The 22006-nt window shown below is 37.6% G+C and overlaps 2 long non-coding RNA genes across 2 annotated transcripts; both read left to right on the forward strand.

The window, feature by feature from the left end:
• The first annotated feature begins 275 nt into the window (after positions 1-275).
• Positions 276-1582, forward strand: LOC127942040 (uncharacterized). Its single transcript, XR_008149250.1, has 3 exons — positions 276-524; positions 978-1228; positions 1488-1582. It is a non-coding gene; the product is annotated as an uncharacterized LOC127942040 (long non-coding RNA).
• Positions 1583-1657: 75 nt separating this feature from the next.
• On the forward strand, positions 1658-2943 carry LOC127942038 (uncharacterized). The gene is made up of 3 exons (XR_008149249.1): positions 1658-1708; positions 1837-1901; positions 2605-2943. It is a non-coding gene; the product is annotated as an uncharacterized LOC127942038 (long non-coding RNA).
• The last annotated feature ends 19063 nt before the right edge of the window (positions 2944-22006 follow it).

Consider the following 22006-nt stretch of genomic DNA (forward strand, 5'->3'; position numbering starts at 1 on the left):
GTACAAGCTTCTAAAAAAAGTTTATGAAAAAAATGCTTACTGCCTTAAAAATTATTATTAAAAAACATTTTTTTAAATACAAAACATTTTTACTAATATGATGAAATCATTTATACCTCATAAAGATATATTTAATCATACTTTAGTTAAACTAACGATGAAAAATACTTATAAAGCATTTATTAATCTTAGTATGCGTCTGTTACCTCATTGCATAAAAACAAGAGGCAGTTTTTTTTAAAATATGAATTAACTCAATTAGGGTGACAACACTCTAAAAAACGCTGGGTTGTTTTTTCAACCCAACTGCTGGGTTGAGGCCGTTGGATAGGACTTTGGGATGTTTTAACCCAAGTTTGGGTTGAAAATAAGGTTTAAAAAAAAAAATTTTTAACCCAGCGGTCTGGGTTGAGGACGCGGACGTGAAGGAGAGCACGCACGTCACGTCAAGATCGTACGTCTCCAGTGCGAGCAGCCGCCATTTTCTCAGCGTGATAGAAGCGAGAAGCGAGTGAAAGACTATGGTAAGGAAATATTCAAAATGTAAAGTTATATTTTATTGTTTACCCGGTTGTATGAAAGGCGGAAGGTTTTATGAAAGGCGGAAACAAAGGAGCTTAACGTTATATATATATATATATTTTAAAATAAAACGGACGCGGTTTTCGCCTCAGACACGGAGGTCTTAACTGCCTCATGTAACGGTACTGAACGGAGGATGTACTTTTAATATAACGTCTGTGAATGTATTTTGTCATATTTATAAAAGGTTTTACATTATCTGTACTTTTTGAGGCGTTAACAGACGGTTATGGTCACGGTTATGGTCATGTGAATTTGTCTTTTTTTTCGCGGTTAAACTGAATGTATGTTTGTCTCCTAAAGGAAACGGCATTGTGTAGTAAAGACTAGCATAATTATTTTGAGGCTGTTGAAGTGGTAACTGTTAAAAGTATGTTTTACATGTAATATTTCAGACTTGTCCAGCTCCTGTCTTCATTGTCCTCGCGCCGAGAGTTAAAGACACAGAAGCTGTTTGTGTGAGGAGTCACAGACCTGTGTGAGGATGAGGAGGAGGTGTTCTTCTGAAGAGAGGGACAGACGGTTTAAGGAGAGTAAACTTCAGAATAACATCAAGTTATCTTTATTTTTACTAAGACTAAAGTAATGTTGTTTTTTTAGATGTTGCAATCCAGAGACAAGATAACTTCATTCTTTTGAGACTGATGTAAGTTAAGTTATTATTACTTTTTTTTTTTAGAAAATTAATGTTTATGTTGTGTCCTGCCTGTTAACTTCACATTTTGATGCAAAAACAGTGTGATTTTTATATATATATATATATATATATATATATATATATATATATATATATATATATATATATGTCTGTATGTATATATATATATGTCTGTATGTGTGTGTATGTATATATATGTATGTATATGTTAATATTTTATTGAAACCATTGATGTCCCTCTTTGCAGAACTCAAACTAACTGGAGTTAAGGACACACAAGTCTGCTTGTGTGAGGAGGTGGTTTTCTCAGCTTCTTTGGAAGAGAGGGAAAGATCGTTTAAGGCAAGTAAACTTCATAATTTCATGTTATCAGCTGTTGTTGTGTTTTACTAAGAGTAAAATAATATTTGTTTTTGTAGATGTTAAAAGCAAGAGACATGGGAGAGCATCATTCCTTTGAGATTTTATGTAAGTTATTTTTAGAAAATAAATGTTTCTGTTGTCTCCTGCCAGTTTACTTCACATTTTGATGCAACAACAGTGTGATTACGTGCTCATTTCATTAAGACCATTGATGTCTGTGTTTTTTATTGCAGAAATCAAACCAACTTTGGAGTTGTCTGATTTGGAGAGTCATTATTCTTGGTCTGCGCTCTTAGAGGTAAAGTTCACACAAAAAATAATTTACCTGCCCTCAAGTCATTCCAAACCTATAAGACTTTTGTCTGTCTTTACAACAAATTAATATATTTTTAGTTTTCTCATAATATTTGTTAATCCATTTATAGTTTAGATAATCAGTATTTTCAAGCTTCATAAATATAGAGTTATTGTAGAAGTAAATTCTGATATTTATATATGAATACATCTTAAATTATATGATAGCAAACATGTATGTTCAAAATAAAATACTGGTCTCCCAGACCAGCAATGGAGGACACAAAAAGAGAATATTAAATATATTCATATTTTTTCCAAAAAATGAGCAGAGTTTGTATGAGTCTGGAAAAACATGGGGAGAGTAAATTATGAACATTTTAATTATTTGGTGAACTAACGGTTTGAAGAGCAGCCCTCCACGTACATGAACATTTGTGAGGTATGTGAATGTCATGACTGTTTTAATGTTTCAGTAAAGAAGCTTTCTGAAAGCGATATTTATTCAAACAATATCACCTGTCCTCACACTAGTGCTGCCATTATAGACTTCATGAGAGCTGTGATAGACAGACATTAAACAACCACACAAAGTGTTGAAACTTTAAAACCGATTATTTACCTATCCTTACGGATGTGAATACACCTCTACCTGAAAATGGATGGTTTAATTAAATGTTTAATTTTTTCAAATGTGTTTCTCTTAGGCCACTGATGAAGAACAGGCGGTGACTGGGATGAATCCTGGTCAGAGAGGAGAATCTTCTTTCCCCTAAACTGATGCAGCAGTGGTTTTAAAGGAGGACGCTGCCCTGGATGATGTAGAAGATGTCACATGCTGTGCTGATGGGGTTTCTTCATGATTACATCAGTTATGCTAAAGAGATCATGAAAATTGACCGTGATGCATGATCTGTATTCATGGACTATGAAACAAACTGTAAGTGTATAATTTGTTAAAAAAAAAAAAAAAGTTAAATGCTTTTTCTGTGTTGTTTAGTAGAAGAGTTTACACTCTGTCATTCATACACCTGCTCACATTCTTTCACACACACACACACACATGCGTCTGTTAAATGTTATAATATCAAAGTTAATGTTGTGATTTATTTGTGTACTGTCATGCCAGAATAGTTGGAAAAAAACCTAATTCAGTTATATTCATCAAATGTTCAATGCTTTATGAACTCTGTAGCTGTTAATGCCATCCTTTTCTGCATTTCTTCTAACATGTTACTTTTTGACTTTTCTCTTGTTTTTAATAAATATTTTCCTTTTGATAATTATTATTTGTGTGTAAAAGTGATATTTAAAATGAACAACATTTGTAGGTTTAATGCCTAGCTCAATTTGGGTTAATTTTAACGTAGAAATGCATCGTTTCCCCACATGGCTGCACTCTGCGAGTTTATTTTCTGCCAGCAGGAGGTGCTAAGAACGGGAGAGGTAGGTTTCTCCGGTAACGGCTGCAGAGCGGTGCTGAGCTCACAAACGCTGCCTTATCAAGCACATGCGAAATGATATCGAACATTTTCTAAATACAGTAGTTTTCCTTCTGAAATACAGTGATAAAAAACACCCGCTCTGGTTTTTGAAACCCTGCAATATAGTCATTTTAAACCATAAAAAATGGCAACCCAGCAGGCTGGGTTAAATATGATAACCCAACTGGTTGGGTTAAAATAACCCAGCGCTGGGTTCGTCCCTTTTTGACCCAGCGCTGGGTTGTCAAAATAACCCAAATTGGGTTGTTTTCAACCCAGCAGTTTTTAGAGTGAAGGTTATACATTTATACTAAATAAAACAAAACAGCTACAATAGCCTAAGCTTCACTAACGTTCTCATGATGTGTATGGTAGCGAGGATTGTTTAGTAAAATCCGATTTGCTAGAATGAATAATACTTTTTCAGCGCTACATGCATTTATTATTAAGTCAGGTGCTTCACATTTAAAACAGCAATTTAACGTTTGCTCGCACTACACGTCAAAAATTTTAAGTTATTGACAAAGACACAATACTTTGAAAACGATGTTCACCACTGGTATAGTTTATGTAGTTGAGTTAGTAGCATTGATACTTTTAGTAGCCTAAAGGGGTCACCGGTGTTCCCAGTGGTGTTGGTTTATTTATCTAGGATGGCATAAAGCACTGTACACCTGATAAAGGGGGTGTCATGAGGCCTCTGACAGCCTCAGAGGCTGCCGAGTTTTTGCGATTTGGTTGCTACGCTGCCAGAACAAGGAGAACCTGTGGCATCTTTGAAGTTTTGACAGACGGAGGTCTCTGAACATCCCTTAATCTTGCCTTTCCTCAGACAGTACACACGGCAAGTTCACGCTGTTTGCTTTCTGCTTCTTAATGACGCAAACCATTCACCCACAACACATCATAACATTTCATCTACCTTAATGCAAGTTGGCTGATTTCTTCAGACGCAAAAGCCCCTTAACTCTTTCAGAAACTAGCCGTCTCCATAGAGCGTACGCGCGAGAGTGTGGGAAGACGCGGCTCTCCGCTGTGTGGCGATGAGCTCTCGCGTGTCGTCTGGGGCTTTTTGATCGTACCTGAGTGTTTTTGTTAGCATGCTGCAGGAAACTGCCTGGTGTGATGTGTTGAAAATCAGATCAATAGCTAGCAACTGTAAAAGGATGGCTCTGTCAGAATGGATTGTCCTGAAGCAGACATTGACGAGAGACAGGCTGTGCGCTTAACATGCCTTCATCAAACTTCATTTGTCCCACAAAACGGAAGTAGAATGAAAAGGGAAATAACCTTGATTCATAAACAAAAGTTAGCTTTACTTCGCTTATTATTTATCATATTTAGGATTAGGAATTTAAACAAACTCTTACTTTCTAAGTATTAAACTGTGTTCTGTTATTTATCATTTGTGCTACATGCATCAACGTGACCTCAAATTGTGCAGTTTGCTATCAGTCTGTCTTTTCTTCTTCTGCTGAACACAAAATAAGGGTATGTTGAATAATGTCTTTGTACCTTTTTGTCAATTTAATGAAAGTCTTTTAAAATGTATTCTTTATTTGTTTCACACACTAATCTATATATATAAGTGGATCTACAGAAGAAAGTATGGTGTACAGGTTTAGGAATGACATAAAGATCAGTAAATGAGAACAGAAGCTGGAAATCTTCGGACAGTGGAAATTATACGAAAATCTTTAATATTTTTTTTGGCTGATACTGATAATATGATATACACTACCATTCAAAAGTTTGGGGTTAGTCAGATTAAAATAATAACAATAAAAAAAAAAATAATGACACAATAAATTGATCACTCATTTAGTAATGTACAGATGATCATGTTATGTTGTCCTGTTCTAGTCATACTCTTCTCCATCTCCAACTGCACCCCCCATCCCCCCATTTATTTATTTATTATAATTTTTTTTGTGGCAATTGGAGGGCCAAATGGAAAGGATGGATCATCTGCCGTAGTAAGTAAAGTGGAGTGTAGTGGTACAGTGCAGGTGTGCAGGAGAGGGCGCAGAGGTTAATTACTCTATTACTGGGTGGCCCAGGCAGGAGCTGTTTAAACAGGACCCAGTCAGCGGGGGATTAGGCCTCATTACTCCAGCTAAAGCTATGCTGTGGACCCTTCCCCTGGCCCTGCACTGCCTCTGGTTTAGACGTGCCAGAGAATATTCATACTTACCCTGAGGGAGAGAGAGCGCGTTAGGGAGGCTTGAAAGGGCTGACACAAACATGGAGAGTGGATGACTGGCAGAAGGAAGGAGAGGTTGAAAGCAGGAAGTGGAAAGAATCAAAGGTAGAGTGAGCGACAGAGAGAGAGAGAGAGAGAGTGGAGGGAGAGCATCACAATTGTAAATCTTGGCTTAACTTCTCCAGATCTGTGGCATCAACCACCTGAGCTGAGCAATGCAACAATTATCCTTCCAGTACCCACATGGGCAGATTAACATCTCCACTCCGATTACACCCTGACCTGATCCCTCTCCTCTCTTCCTCTCCTCTCGGTCCACGGGTGTCTGATGGCACGGGCTGATAATCGTGCTCCTCTTGAACGTTGTGCAAACTAAATTGGGGTTGAGATTGTGTATGTGAACTGGACTTGTTGGTCAGTGCGTCAGTGAACTAGGTTTGTGAGTCTTTGGATCAAGCTGGTGTGTCTGATAGCAAGAGGTCACTGCATCAGCATGTGTAGCACGAACCATCGACTTAGCATGAACTCTATGTTCCCTTCAGTGCTGCTGATTCACTTTACATGTGCATTATAGCTCAGGTGCATGTGTACGTATACACACCGGTCCATATACAGTTTTGCCACTAAATGTGTATCCCTTTCTGTGGCTATACTGCACAGGAAGACACAGTATACAGCTTTAACAGTATACATTATGAGTGGCATATTAGAACCGTACGCAGGTTTGAGTTGGCATGTATCATTTCCCAATATTATTTTACATCTTTCTGTCCATCAACTTCCTTGTTTTCCTCTAGTCTGGGTTATGAAAAAAAATCAAATTCAGTTTAGAGATTTTTATTAATAACATATTAACACAGACTGTTATAGTAGACAGTGAAACATGCTTCTGTAGAATCTACAGTACAGTTTTTTTCCCCATTATTTTTCCCGCATTCAGTGAGGTCATTGTTATTATGGAAATGTAAATTTAATGTAAAATAAATGTAAAATGCAGCAAAAGAGCAATACATTTTTTGTATTCATAATCAATGACTGAATCAATAGTTTTATACTCTACCATCATTTTTGATTAATGCCACTTGCAGTGCTTCATGAGAAGGTTTGTTCATTTGCTTAATATAGTCTTTTTATTTGTAGAAATGTATTTTTATGTGTGCTGGAAATAATTACAGTATATTTTTTAATATAACTTTTTACATAAATAGACTTTGCAACGATTATATAGTTATAATGTAACTCCATACATTCATTAAAATGCTTTTGATAGAAAACTATTTTTTTAGTATTCTTACAGTCTTCGTTACCTTGACGATTCATATCAAAATTTTTAATGTTTGTAATTTTGTAATATTTCTCTAGGAACTGGTTGATTATTGGACAGTTTTGAATTCTGGAAAAACTGGCTGCTGCAAAAGTGAGTGGTCACTGTTGTGCTCTGTTAAAATCATACAAAATAAAAAATATTGATATTTCTGATATTTCAGACAGCAGGGTTTGAACAGAGCAAGCACACACATTTGTGTTTTATAAAATTGTGGGGATGCAGTTAAGCACACACGCTCACTCAGAGAGTATTCTGGAGAGACTGTCAAACATTGCCAATAAAATACAATTAGATATGAAAAAAATGCTTCATTTTGAAAGTCGCCAGCCCTTCAATATATGTGATTGAGCTCAAATCCTGGACAGAGCCACCATTATATAATTGAGGAAAAAATCAATGTAAGCAGTAGACGTGGCCGCTGTGAGCAGGGTTGCATCCATATTGAAAGTGTGCGGGATCGATCGGTGTCTGGGATTGGTTTAGCTTCACTACCCTAATCACACACTGTGCTGGTCGATGACTGAGCCTGACATATTGCCACTCACAGCATGTTAACATTAGTTTTTCTCTGCCTGTTTAAAAGCTGCACCTGAGATCCTGGTCATTTACCGTAAAAAAAATAAATAAGAATAAAAACAGGGATTATATTAAAGTATGCCTGAGGTGGGAGTGAGATTCTCTGCCCCACTGGTTGAGGACGTTTGGGTGGGCATTGAAGCAGAGAAAAGAAACACACAGGATATTTATTTTATCGACGTTCTGCTGTAGAAACAGGAAGATTTAGCAGGGCTCGACTGTTAAAATTCCCACAGAGCTTTTCGCTTGCACATACACAAGCATACACATACAAACACAGGAGGTTTCTCTAAGAAGGATGAAAAACATTAGGTCAATACATGGGTTGATTTGCACAGGAATAAAACTTAGGAAGTCAGATAAATCTGTAGGTTTAATCTGAATACATTTAGAATTCAATTACAATGAGATTTTTATGCTGATGTCCTGAGGTGTTTATTTCAGTTCAGATCATTGATGTAGCTTCTCATATTTTTTATATTTTGAATTTCAGGCATGCTATGAAATTATTCATTTAGTCAACAGAAAACTAGCCTGACTACGTCAGACTTCCTACTTCCGCTCAATTTCATTTCGCTTCTCTACTCAGTCTGATACAGCGTCAGAGCTTTCTGTTTGCCACCGGTCTGGAAACAGCCGGGCCAATCAACGAACAGAGAGCGGGCTGAGAGCCGTGACGTAGATGCTAAGTGCCGAGTTTTACATTGTAGGTTAGAGAAATCGAAAACCGAAACGACCGCGGAAATGGGAAACGAGAAAAGGGATGCAATTCGCTCTGTTATGGAGAACATTCAACTCTTTTTCAAACTGCAAAAGTCGTTTACAGCCATGTTCACTCTGGTATTTCGCTCGCATCATCATGTGTTTACAACAGGTTTACAGTGGAAGTTCAATCTTAGATTTGAGTTCGATGCATGATGTCTGTGCTTCGATGCGACTGTACAGGCGCATAACATACGTCTAACTAAACGTATCTGATTGGCTTACGGGTAACCAATGATTTTAAACTTCAGACAAGCGCCCCCTAGCGAGAGAGAAAACACTTCTCTATTATGCCATTCCAGACTTTGTCTACAAAGCAAAGTGAAGTAGCAGAGTCTGGTATTACCAGGCTAACAGAAAACAGCTTTTTCAACCAATTTTGCTTTGGCATGTGACATATTTGAGGATATTCAGTTAGAACAAAATATAGAAGTTGATTTTATGCTTTTTAAATTTATTGGATTGTGAAAAGTTGCTCTGATTTATTCTCCTTTTTTTTTAAAACACGCATTGATGAATCACACGTAAGAATGTTAAACACAGTATCATTAAATCTGAATGACCAAAATTAATTCAGTATAATTTATTTAAATACTACTCTTCTATGCAAGTTAAATTTGTGCAGCGACAGATGAGATTTGAAGAAAATGCGGGTGCATTTTGTGTTCTTTAACTTGCTGTTTTTGATTAGTCTAGACCAGTGGGAAGCCATGTTCTTGAGGGAGATGCATCTATAGGTTCACAACTTCCTACAGACCCTCAAATCTGCAGTTGTGCATATTAGGAGTATTTTAAGCTTCAGATGGGGGAGAGATCATAGCATGCTTCCATATTAATTGCCCTTTGGAATGGCCCAATTATGCTATTAATGGGCCGCGGTGTGAGAACTAATGGCTGGAGACTTTTTTTTTTTTTTTTTTTGCATAGCATTAGTTTAATTGAGCTGCAGATAGAGGCCTAGTGTGACTAGCAGGTCAAGCTAATGTTACCACTGGTCCAGTGGTAAGACCTTTAACTGACAGCTATATTAATTAACAGCTATCCAGTTACATAGGCTTTAAACGAGATGAATTAGTAACATGTTCGCTGGAGCAGAATATTGGTCTTCAGCTGAAAAATAAAAATAAGTTTTAGGTTTAGAACAGAGGATGAAAAGTCTTATTGTTAAACTGCCAGAATATGCGAAACAAATGTGCAAAATATCATTTTGGTGGGTTCTTACAATACTGTGTTGGGTTGATGATTAATTTTATGTGTTTTAATTGCACAAACAGGAATAGTTGGTATAATCTGTGGATGTCAGTACGCCTATTAAATTAACCTAAATGAACAAATTTCTGTTTTAGGAATAAGTCAGAAATACAGTAGAAAAACCTCCTGCTTATGGAAAGTCCAGCTGCATCAGAAAGTAGGCTGAACGAAGCAGGTCAAGCAGGAAGCTCTTTTGTTATGTAAAGAGCTGCTATTTGATCCTCACGCAGGAAAAAAAGGAAAAGAAAAGGGAGCCGTTCAGATAAACTTGCCTCATCAGATAATTGAAGATGCCTTTGCTCTAGTTTCTCTCTTTTGCATAAATGTCTGATCAGTTTTCAGAGGCCGATAACGGCACGCCTGTCCCTCTGCTCGCTCCTCTAGAGTTCTGCGGTATCTCTGAAGAGCTCTAGCATGGTGGCTGAGCTAAGAAAACATTTGCAGGATATTCTTTCTGACCTTCATCGTGTATAGATAACATATTCCATTGCGTGTTTTTTGTTCTGTCATTGGAAATCTCCATTCTTTCTCAGTGCTCAGGATTTTTAAGCTTTTGATGTATGTGTGGAAAATGTGTGAATATGCGAATATTTATGCTGTGTAACAGCTAAAGATTGTTTAGTAATCATTTTCTCTATAAGTTCCTTTGGCATGTCTTCTTTTGCTGTTCTCTTATTCTTATTTAATCAACAGTAAGTGACTCACTTGACTGTAAGCACTGGGAACAAAGAACATTATTTTCATCTGGTCTTTCTTACATTTGTTTTATTCTAGTTTTCCTATAAAATATCTCAAATGTAAAGCAATATACATTTACTTACTGCTGAGTTCAATTAAACCGTATTTTCTAATCCAATTACTTTTTTCTGGCGAAAATAAAATAATTAGCTAATAATGCATAAAAATAAGAGTAAAGATTTTTATTCTATAAAAAAAGGTATTTTTGCACAATTTTGCTTCTTAACTAAAAATATCTTGTTGTAAAGATTTCACTGATTAAAGTTGCACTGATTAAAATGCTGTGAGACTTTTCAAACAAAGGCACATTTTGGCTACAAAGCAAACTACTGTTGCTAAGTTTGCTGTAATTATACTACACCAGCCGGTTCTTCTGTTTGCATTAATCTTTCGGGTGGTGCTCTGCTCTGTTCGCTTTCCAGTAATATTCATCTGTCAGTTTTAGCCGCAACTTTTCCCTCCGCTTCCCTCCTCCCTCTTCCACCTCTTCCTGGTGCCAGTCTTTAACTACTCTCCACGTTGGCCACTGCTCTGCTTGTTACAGGCCCAACACGAGTGCAAACAATCAAAGTCTTTGGGAACACTGAAATATGCATGGCTATCCGTGACAGACAGATAAAGCAGGGCAATTAGCCACGTAATCCTAGAGTGGCGCAAGCTCTCGTCAGCCTCAGCTGTCCTCCCTCCCTCCCTCTCTCCGGATCTCTTTCCTCGTGCTACTCTCTTGCTCTCTATTAGTTAAATGTACTTTGTGTGTCGGCTCCCCATCAAATCAAGTAACACTTCCTCTAATTGGCTTATAAATTATACAGCTGAGACAGCATTATAATTTCATCAGTGGTAAACATTGCAGGGGCAGTCGGTAAAGAATCTATCCCTCATTAATTTCTTAATTTGGGTAGATGGAAGGAAGAGGAAGAGATAGAGGTTGGGGATGAGTGAAAGAGCCAGAGCGATGGAGAAAGGAGGATCGGATGAATGAAAGAAACTTGGGGATGAAGGGACAGACAGTTTAAAAAACAACCAGGAGAATGTTGCCGGCACTTTTGTTAATAAATGTCAGATGAAATCCAGGCAGTGGCTACCTTCTCGTGACTTTTCTCACTCACACATGGTTTTCCCCATTTTCTCCCTTTGTGTTCTTTTTTTTACTCCGACTTTATGAATATTTCATAGCAAAGGTCATAAATATGCATTCCGGTAGCTTTGCATAGTAGTTATTACCAGTATTTCTTTTTAAAAAAACAAAAATACTCATTATAAATTCTTCATACTCTTCCCCTGAAATAATTACAAGTACGGATATACCGAAACACACACACTCCCTAGCAGCAAGTGCTTTATTCCATAGCTTTATGAAGTGAAGAGAAATTTATTAAGTTATTGACTTCTTTAAGCTGCAATGCCTCTTTAGAGATATTCTCAAGAAAAGTGATTAATTTAAGTATATTGTCATATTTAAGGTCTTTTAAGATGCATACAATGCTATATTCACATCTAAAGGGCTGTGTTAATCCACTATCTGCAGGTCGCCGAAAATTCAGGTAATTTATGCGGAAACTGTCCTAATGACATATGTTTTGAGTTGGAGTTGCACTCATGCATCCGCGTGAGTTGTATCCTGACTGGGTCCCATCTGTCTCCGCTCCTCTCATGCTGTAGATTTGGACTGGCTGCTTCCACCTCCTGTCAGATTAAACACGGAAACATATGAATGACTGACTGCTAACCGCCTCAATTGTCATGTCACGTTAAGTCTCCAGTTCTCGCCGTTTTGATTGCTCATTTCGACCATTTCTGGGCTTTCTGTGCAGGGCAGGTTAATCTTGATATGTCTGATCTTTGGGAGACGTATTTTTAAGCAATCTTTAAAATGAGGGCTTCCTTGTGTCTCTGTGGTGAAAGCCAACATAAAAGGGTTTGGAAAGAGTGGGAGAATCTTCAGAGGGGAAGTGCGCCGCCGAAATGGTGTGAAATGCAAACGCCCAATGGCTTTTCTTTCATGGCTTTTATTCAATAAAACAGAGCTCTTTTTATGTAAGCCTTTGAGTCTGACACATAACACCCACACTCAGACTGGATCAGAAATGGCTTTGCCACTGGATGATGATTATTATTAGACATTTCTAATTTGATCTTTTTTTTTTAATGATCACTGGATTTGACAAAATCATCTATGTATACTTAAACTATTATATTAGTTTCAGTGTAGATCTGTGCAGGTGCATGATGCAAGTGTCTATATTAGATTAGATTGGATTCAACTTTATTGTCACTGCACATGTAAGGTACAAGGCAACGAAATGCAGTAAGCATCTAACCAGGAGTGCAATAAGCAGTAAGTACAAAATATACAAGGTCTACAATATGTACAATAACTATACAGATAAGTATTATGGACATAATTTACAGATTACAAATACTATCAGCATCATATACAGATAGGTGTACTATGAACATACTAAACAGATGGATTATGTAAAATTGTAAGTACACTATAGGCAGAACTATGAACATATGAACATCATTTACACTAGTACATGGACAGTAAAGTGCATAGAAAATATTAGTGTGCTATTGAATATTATATATATATATATATATATATATATATTTTTTTTTTTTTTTTTTTTTTTACATTAATTTCAGTGGAATTAAAGTTTTTTTTTTCTTGTTTGAAAGATGCATACTTGCAAATCTGTTTACCAATATGGCAACTTTTATATATTTTTTAATTGTCACATTACACACACTCTCCTGATGCTTCCTCTTGTCTGTGGTTGTGTGTTCAATGTGTAGCGAATGACTTTAATTAATGTTGCAGTAAAGCAGAGCTCTGGTCACAGCCTTCGTGAGGTTCTGCATTAGTTCCACCTGAGCTGCTCCACACCGCAGAACAAGCAGAAAGACTGACTATTGACATCCCACACTCCCTCATACGCTCATATCAGCCAGTCACGGGTCAACGACTCCATCCCAGCGGGTCCATGTACCCGTTAAAGGGCCGTGTTAACAGCCTGATTTCAGAGTCGGCAGGAAAAACCAGGGGTCCCTAGACAGCCCCCAGACAGACTTAATTACTGATGAATTACTGAAGTCTGAGGGAACACTTCTACAAAGCATACTTGAGACAAAATGTATTCATGCAGGAAAATTGATGTATATACACTACGCAGTGAAACCACATCAGAAGATCTAGAGCTTAAGAAACTATTTTTGTTCCCCCCTAGTATGTCTGATAATCACATGTACATATATATGTATATGCATATTTTCATGCACATGATACTGTGAAACTTCCTTTTGGTGCAATTTATTTAAAATTGTTAATGAATAGAAATAAGTAAGTAGCCTGTACAGACCTAAATAGTCCATTATGCTATATATATACATTATTTTAAACATTAACCCTGTGTGGTATATATTATGTTCAAACAGTTAAATATTTTTTGCTGTTTGACATTTTCAAAAGAAAAAAATTTCATGATCCAGAAACTAACGTAAAATAATATTGCTATATATATATATATATATATATATATATATATATATATATATATATATATATATATAAATTTTGTGTTTTATACACGTGGAACAAGTGTATAAAATATTTATAAATATGTACACAGGGAACAGAATCAAGGTTTCGTACTGTAAAATAAAAGCATATTATAACTCTATACATAAAGAACACTGAAATGCTGTACATTATTCACAGGGTGATTTTTGTAACAACTCAAATAAACCTTACACATGGATATCTGTCTCGAGCACAAAATAGACAACATATAAAACTGAAAAATTGTTGCACCGAATAGCTTTAGTGCAATATGTAGCTAGAGAGAATGACTTTGAGATCGATGCTTAGCATATTGTTTGGGCTCAACAAATTAGGTGTTTAACAGAAGGTGATGTATATCAAAATTTGTTAACTAACAAAAGAATATAACATAAAAAATCTGTCTGTTATCTGTTTAAAGCACAAAGACACGAACACAGAAGTTATGAATATTTCATATAGAGAAAGAACGAAACCTCCTTTTGAAGTCTTGAAAGAGCACACACAAAGAGGAAAGAGGAGGGGGCGGTAATTATTGTTGAAATGTTTTTTGACAGATTGTTATAATAAAGAAGTGGGAGGTTCTTCCAAACAGAGCTAACCTCTTCAACAGGAGAAGTCTCCTCCTATCAACAAAGCTAGCACTCAAACCAAAAGGCCAAGATCCATTTGACAATCTAATAAGAAAGAAAATATGTGGTGGGGGTGGTTGGAGTTGGAATTTCAATCAGGTTTGCAGATATAATCTAATCTGTGACATTTAGCTCGTAGACTATTAATACGCACTCTATATTATGAGTACAACTGAAATCCAAATAGCTTTTCATTTTTTTCTATTAAAGCGTCATATTACATCGTTTAAAATCAGCTTTCAAATTCATTTTATTAGATGCTTACCGCTATGTCAGTGAACAAATTTGCTGTGACATGCAGCAGACGGCATTTGAGGTTCTGAGCACTGCCTTTATGTTCTATTCGCTCTTTGATTCATACATAATGCACATTATTACCTCATAATCAAACACCCCTAACATGTTGCATTACCAATTATAATGATATGGCAACATTTCAGAACACATCGTAATGAATAATAAACGCAAGAAAAACTAAATAAACATGCTGATTATTGTATTTTTAAGCCCTTTGATTGGTACTTAATGCTTTCAGTAATGCCGAATTAGAGATGGGAGCAGAATTGTGTGTAATTATCAGGCCATCTTTATCTTGGGATGCCATCCGAAACCTAATACAGGGTGGCCGACTAGCCCTGAGGTGAGCTATCATCTTCAGTGACACTAGAGAGGGCACAGGGCAAGGCGACAAGTACCGGAGATGAGAATGGACACAGGAGAGCATTCTGTCCAACCAGCCTGAGCCTTATCTTTGATTACCATTGACCTCCATATGTTAGCAACTTTTCGTAGAATGGGCCATCAGGCTTCATGACCTGCATGCATCTTCCCTGCGAGCCACAAAAAAAGGGCTAACTATATTTAACAATATGCACTCAAGCTCGGCGTCTTAATTAAAATGGGTATCACATATGCAGCTGGGATCCATTCCTCATTACTGTTGTATCTCATTAAAGTTCGGCCCTTCGGAGGGGCTGGATCAGTTTTAAAACAGTTTTCTCTCTGTCTCGCTGTTTTTCATTTTCTTGTATCGTCATCTTCTTTTCCTTTAGGCCAAGAAAAAGTCATTATTTGGCGATGGGGGAGTTGGTGTTTGCGGATCCATTGAAATGCTCCAAAAGCCAATTAGGAAATAGATTTATTTAAATCAATTAAAATCAGCCACGGGAAGAGCTTGTCATCTTTTACCCCACTGCTTTAATAGAAAGGGGAGTCACAAAAGATGCAGGGACCTTGGAGTATTTTCTTGATCCAGTCTGAATCTGAAAAGGCCATACGTTTGTTGTTATTATATATAATCATTTATATGTACTGAACATCTACACACACACAAAAACAAAAAAACATCCCATTATCATTTTCATATTGACTTGTTACCGGAGTTCCAGCATATTTGACATCCTGAGCTTGCACTGCTGTGGGGCAGGAGAGTTTCTGCTTTGTGTGTGTAAAGTTCCCGCTGCAATACTGAAAGTGTAAGTTGCAGTGTGGTTCTGAATGGAGATATGATACAACATCATGGCTCACCCTCGGGCTCTGCTACTGAGGCATTACTGTCCTGTAATAGACAGCGGTGGTATGTCACACCCTGACAGGCCTGATATGACAGCAAACACCTTAGGGAGGAAAAATGAAAGAGAAAGAAAGATGGAAAAGAGACAGTAAGATAAATGAACAGAAACGACAGGGGAAGGTTTAGATCAGTACTTGAAAGAGATCAGAATGACAGCAATAAAGCAACTATTTCCCTGATACACCATTAGGGGCAGTAATCGCCTTTCAGTCAGGCAGATGGATAAATTTGTCCCGCAAGGGGGCTTGGAAGTGGGTCAACTCTACTTGAAACCTACTCAAAACCTACATACTTTATAGTCAAATTGAGAAAAAGTGATTTCATAGATGAAAATTTCTGATCGTGGAGAACATTATGAAGACATGACATTGGCACATTCAATTTAGACCTGCAAAGTAATTGTAAAAATCCAAAACAAGAGCCTAGCAGACTACATTCTGGTATTTATTTGGATTAAGTGCAGAATATGAATACGGTATGAATTATATCTAAAATGACACAAAAGTTAATCTGTTCATCAAAGTGAGCAATCTGTGTCGGTTGTGAGCCAAGAACAGTGTCACTTTACTTGGCACTGCAAAACATAGCCGAAGTGTTATTGAACCAGCTGTAAAATAGTAAAATAAAATAGCTTTTGTATGTAAAATAGACAAAATAGGCAAACAGTATTCCAGTTTACTATGCAAAGTTCATTTTTTGTGAGCGCTACAGAGTTCGTTTTACAATTATTTTACTCTGTCCCATTATGTATGACTTAGCTTATATTATATTTGTATTATAATTTCATACTTTTATTTATTTACTTTTCACATATATAATTGGATTTACCTGAGCCATCTGTGTCCATTCTTACACTTGTTTGTAGTCTGTGAAAAGCGGACTGCAATGCTCTGGAAATGTCTATTTGTTCATCTTATTCATGATATGACCTATCAGCACCCGTGAAGGCCAAACACCAAAAAACTGGCATGCAGGGTAATGTACATATATATATTTATGCCTTTTATTATTATGCCTTTTGCTCACAAAAATAACCGCTTCTGCTTTAATAATTGGTTCAGTGGTTAATACTTATAAAAGCTATTTAAAAACACAACTACATTTGTTTCAGGAGCCAGTGAGATGGGGATTCACCTTTGCCGCACTGTCTTCATTAGCAGGGTCAATTCTGAAGAAGTCACACACACCTTTAGTAGGTATACATGTGTTCTGAGTGAAACAGGTGTGCAGGTACACCTCTCTCAGCACCTTCCTCATGTTCTCGCGGATCAGTTGGCACTCCAACTCTTCAATCCTGCTGCTGACCTCCCTAATTTGTACCTCACTGGACTGCTTTTCAGCATCCCCCTGCCTGAGCTCCTCAAGAGCTGAGATCTCCGCCATCTCATCTTCACCTGCACCTGCTTCCTCATCTCCAACTAACACTTTACCTTCCCTATGAGTTGGCCGCCACAGGGGTTTTCTGCATGGACTTGTAGAGTGTCTGGAGAAGAAAAAGCTTGAGGGGCCATAAGTAGGTGGACCCTGAGGTTTGGAGCTTCTCATCTAGATTGATCTGAAGAACCGAAGGGATGCTTTTATCCTTCAGTATCCGCCATCGTAGCAGGTCCAGTCTGGCATGGGGATGTGACTGCGATGTAGCACCAGATTTTGACTGAGACTGTATATGTCACACACCAGCTCCATGATAGACACCATGTTAGTGCTAGAGGCCACTATAGTCTGTGGTCCTCTGCCCACAATAGGGGCTTAAGAACGCTATCCAGGCATAGCAATTTAATCACCCTGTTCTGCCCAAAAATCCTTATCTGGTCCCGGCTGAGCTTCAGGCGCAGTCCCTGCTTTTTACAAGGTACTACTTGAGCCGAAAGCCGCCATTTTTTTAAATCAAAATAAAGCCAGTCGCCAGGAAGTTACAGTGGTGGAGGAGGAGGGATTTCATGAGCGTGGCATGTCCTGGGTTGCCAGGTTGGCAATAGTCATCCTGAAAAGTGGTTGGTTGTTTGCCTAATAACATAATAATAACAATAATAAGAAGAAATTATTGTGTGTGTGTGTGTGTGTGTGTGTGTGTATTTATAAAATTTACATGTTCTCAACTGCATTTAGTATTTTGTATATTGAATGTTCACTGAGTGTAAATATGTTGGTATCTGTATTCACTGTGTGGGAAAGGTCCTATATTAACTGAGCGTTGTAAAACAGGGTGAGCTGTACCATTTGTTTTAAGTTTTAACCCATTAAAAATTACTTACAGGGGCCAATCATTGTCATACATAAAAACCACCCTCATGAGGTCTTATGACGATTTTGAGAAAAGTAAGAGGATTTACAGAACAAATAATTTTTGAGGGGTGGTAAGTAAACTTAGATATGGGTATGTTTTTTGTTGTTGTTGTTTGTTGTTATGTTTTTTATTGGTGTTCTTAAAATTGGGAAGAGAGTCAGTCTCAACTGGGTTAAGGGCTTAAATAGGTCGTATGATGAGATTAAAATCTTTCCTTTCTCTTTGGAGTGCTACAAGCTCTTGGTGCATAAAGAAGACGCTGGACGCTGGAGACGCTGTGTGTTTCGTTCTAAAAGTGTAACTACTTTGTTTGGTCTTCCAAAAGAGAACATAAATAGAAATCAGTGGTTAAGTTGTATTTACAACACTGTTCCAGAACAGTTCAACCCAAATATTCAGATGTGTGCAGCGCATTTTATGGAGGATGAGGACAGTTTCCTGATAGAGTAGCCTACAATGCTAGTGTCTGTTTCTATAAAGTGGGGCAATTCCAACTTTGCAAGGACATTCTGGTGCTTTTTGACTCACAGCAAGTAAGTACGTTTACATATTTAAAGAATTTGCCATTGAAGATTCAAACGGGAGTTTTGAGCAGTGTAGAGTAGTGCTTGTTGTTTGTCGTTTCTCCGATCACAAATGCAGATGTGGGTTTTATGTTTACGTGGCACGATACGCAATGCAATGCAAAAAATGACAATATTAGTATTTAAAATCAGTAATTATGTCACCACTGTATGCAACAAATGCCTCGTTTGTAATGGGTTTTATTGTTTTTGTCTTATAGCGTCGGGTCACACGGCATCACTGTATGGTAAGGGGCGTAACATTTCCATCACACGCTTGAGGATTTCGGCCAATCACAACACACTGGATAGCCGGCCAATTAGCGTACACCTAGCTTTTCAGAACAATGAGCTATGTAAAAATCGATGCATTTCAGAAAGGATATTACGTGGAAAATAATGTTTTTAAATATAATATATAATAATGTGTGTTTAAACATATTGCATTACCCCAAAAACACAAAATAATGTTCTTTTTAGCAACATCATATGTCATTCTAAATTGTGAAGAATTTGTCATTTAATAAGATGACATAATCCATCACCTAAAAACTCAGACTATTCATCTGATGTCAGAGGGACAGGAGAAAGATCATTAATTGGTGGGAGCATATGAGAAGGGTCAGGAGCCCTAACTGTGTGGCCAAGTTGCAGGATATGTGTAATTGACAACCACATGCTTTAATCTGTCTAGTATTCCCACCAGGAAAAGGTTGAAAAGTAGCATTGTGTCCTGTTTCCTTTCTGAATGCAGTCTTTGGCAAAGACTCCACTCGCAAGACAAAAAGTAAATGACTTGTCAAAAGTATTTAGCAATGCGGAGGTTTCCTCTGTAATAAAACAAATCGCTACAAATCTATGAAACAAACATGCAATTGTGGCACTAATATTTTACTCTTCCCTTCATCTATCTGTCATTTGTTTCAATAATTATTTGAATGCGGGGCCTTTGTGTATTTCAGTCTTAATGAAGCATGTATAGTATGAATATTTCAGTGACCTGCTGTGCATCATTTTCTAGGTTTTGACACAGGGGTTTCGACACCGGTTTGTGGGATTGTTGGATTAAACATTCATTCGCACTTGTCTCTTAGATTTACTTCACACATTTAATCAGGTCTAGTCCTACAGGGTTGCTTGGCATACAAGAACGCAATGTGCCTCATCTTGTTTGTGTCTGCCTGATTGGATGTGCTGTTTTGTTAGTGCAAATAGTGTGAGATTTGCTTCCTCCAAAATGCACTTGGTAAATTGCTGAAATATGATTGCAGTTTACAAGTATGATTTGCATTATATTTATATCAAACAGTATGTTAATTGAAGAAACCTCCTTGTTTTAGTATGCAAAGAGGACCTAATAATGAATGTTATTTAAATAAATTTTACTAATGAAAGTAATTTTTTTTTTTCAGATTGTAACTCTCTCCTCATTTAGGATCATTTTCTAAATTTAAAATGATGACCGGTGCATTATCACTGCAATAGTCAGGCTTTCATCATCATTTTGTTTAACTGCTTGGGCTGAATTATTTGCAATCAAAGCTGCATTAGTAGATACTAACCTGAGCATTTTTATTGTTTCAGTTGCAGACCTCTCCTTAACTGAGCCATTTGCACATATCCTGCCCAAACTCTTATGGGAAACTGTGACGAATGGTTTATCATACTTGTTTTAATTATTCAGCTGTGCAGACAGCACCCTGGGGAGATGTGCTGCGGCGCATTACAAAAAACACACATTCAGTGATATAATCATAATGATGATAATGAAATGTATTTAGAGCACATCAGTGCCTCCCTCTCTCTCCTTCCCTCTGCCTCTCGCCGCTCTGGTGGGAGGATGTGAGCGCTGTCTGACGCAGAAGAGGCAAGTTTGCTGCGCTCTGGCTCCCGGTGGCTCCTTGTGGAGGCCTGCGGTGCTGCGCACGATGGCTCACCGGAGATTAGCCGTCAGAGCGGAGGGCTTTGCATACCTCATGTGCCGTCAACTGCGAAGGCTTACCTGACAGGTGTTGCTCTCGCTCAGATCTGTTGTGTCCTCCTGAGCTAAAGCTTCAGTGGGGCGCCTGTAGGTATAGGAGCAACCTTGCTTCCTACTGTCAATCATTACAGGCCACACAGCCCGACCAAAGCCAGATCTCTCCTCAATGAGAGCCCAATGATGTCTGATCAGTGTGGCGCAAACACACCCTTGGCGCTGCTTGAAGAGTCCATGCTTGAATGTGTCATTGAGCATTGCAAACTTTTTGAGAAAACAAGCTTTTTGAGTACTGTGTGTGATTGCTTATCATTTCAAATCTTAGTATTGTGCAAATGGAAATGTTTTCAGATGTGATATTTGGGTTTATTTGGAGTCTCTGAGAGATGTATTCAAACTCTCCTGGCTTCCTATACTTCCACTCTGTTTACCGTTCTTTAGCGCATCTACAGTATGAGTTGACCTGTTTGTTATGTTTGCATACACACTCACTGGAGAATTAATGAAATAAGAACATCTAAGTTGTTTGTGTGTCCTGTATTAAAGTGTGCTGTCAGGTTAATCTACCTTTAGTTCTCCCCAGAATTGCGCATATTAACAGAAACCGGGACTTAAGGGTGCTAAAAACAGCAGAAGAGACAAATGAATGATCACATGTATGCGCAGTGATAATAAATTAATAATTCATAGTGCTTTATGATTAATTAAAACAGGCCTCAGGTCCTGTGGCAGGTACAGGCTGAAACACAGTCTGACATTCCCATGCGATCCTCAGAACATTAAAACATTGAACTCTCTCCCTTCATCTGTCCTAGTCCAGGTGGAAGACCTGTTCAGATATCTCCAGTGGCATGCAATTCCTACTTTGGGGACCATAAGTACTTTTTTTTTCCAAGGCTTGCCGGTGTGGGGATGTGCTGTATATAGTATAATCAAGAGCCTATTTATAGCGAACAGGACAACTTGACTTATGAACAGCTTATGTAATTTATTGACTTCACCTTCGCTCTTTTGTGAAGTAGCATCCCTGGCTACTATGCAGAAATAATGTTGTTATTTACGGGTGCTGCTCTTTAATGCCATTTATACTGTTTTATATTATATTTTGTTTTACTTCAATGTGGAACACTGTATTAGCAGTTTTTGAACTTTGTACCTCAGCACTTCTCTCCT

The sequence above is a fragment of the Carassius gibelio genome, chromosome A21 (assembly GCF_023724105.1).
Source record: "Carassius gibelio isolate Cgi1373 ecotype wild population from Czech Republic chromosome A21, carGib1.2-hapl.c, whole genome shotgun sequence".
Lineage (NCBI taxonomy): Eukaryota > Metazoa > Chordata > Actinopteri > Cypriniformes > Cyprinidae > Carassius > Carassius gibelio.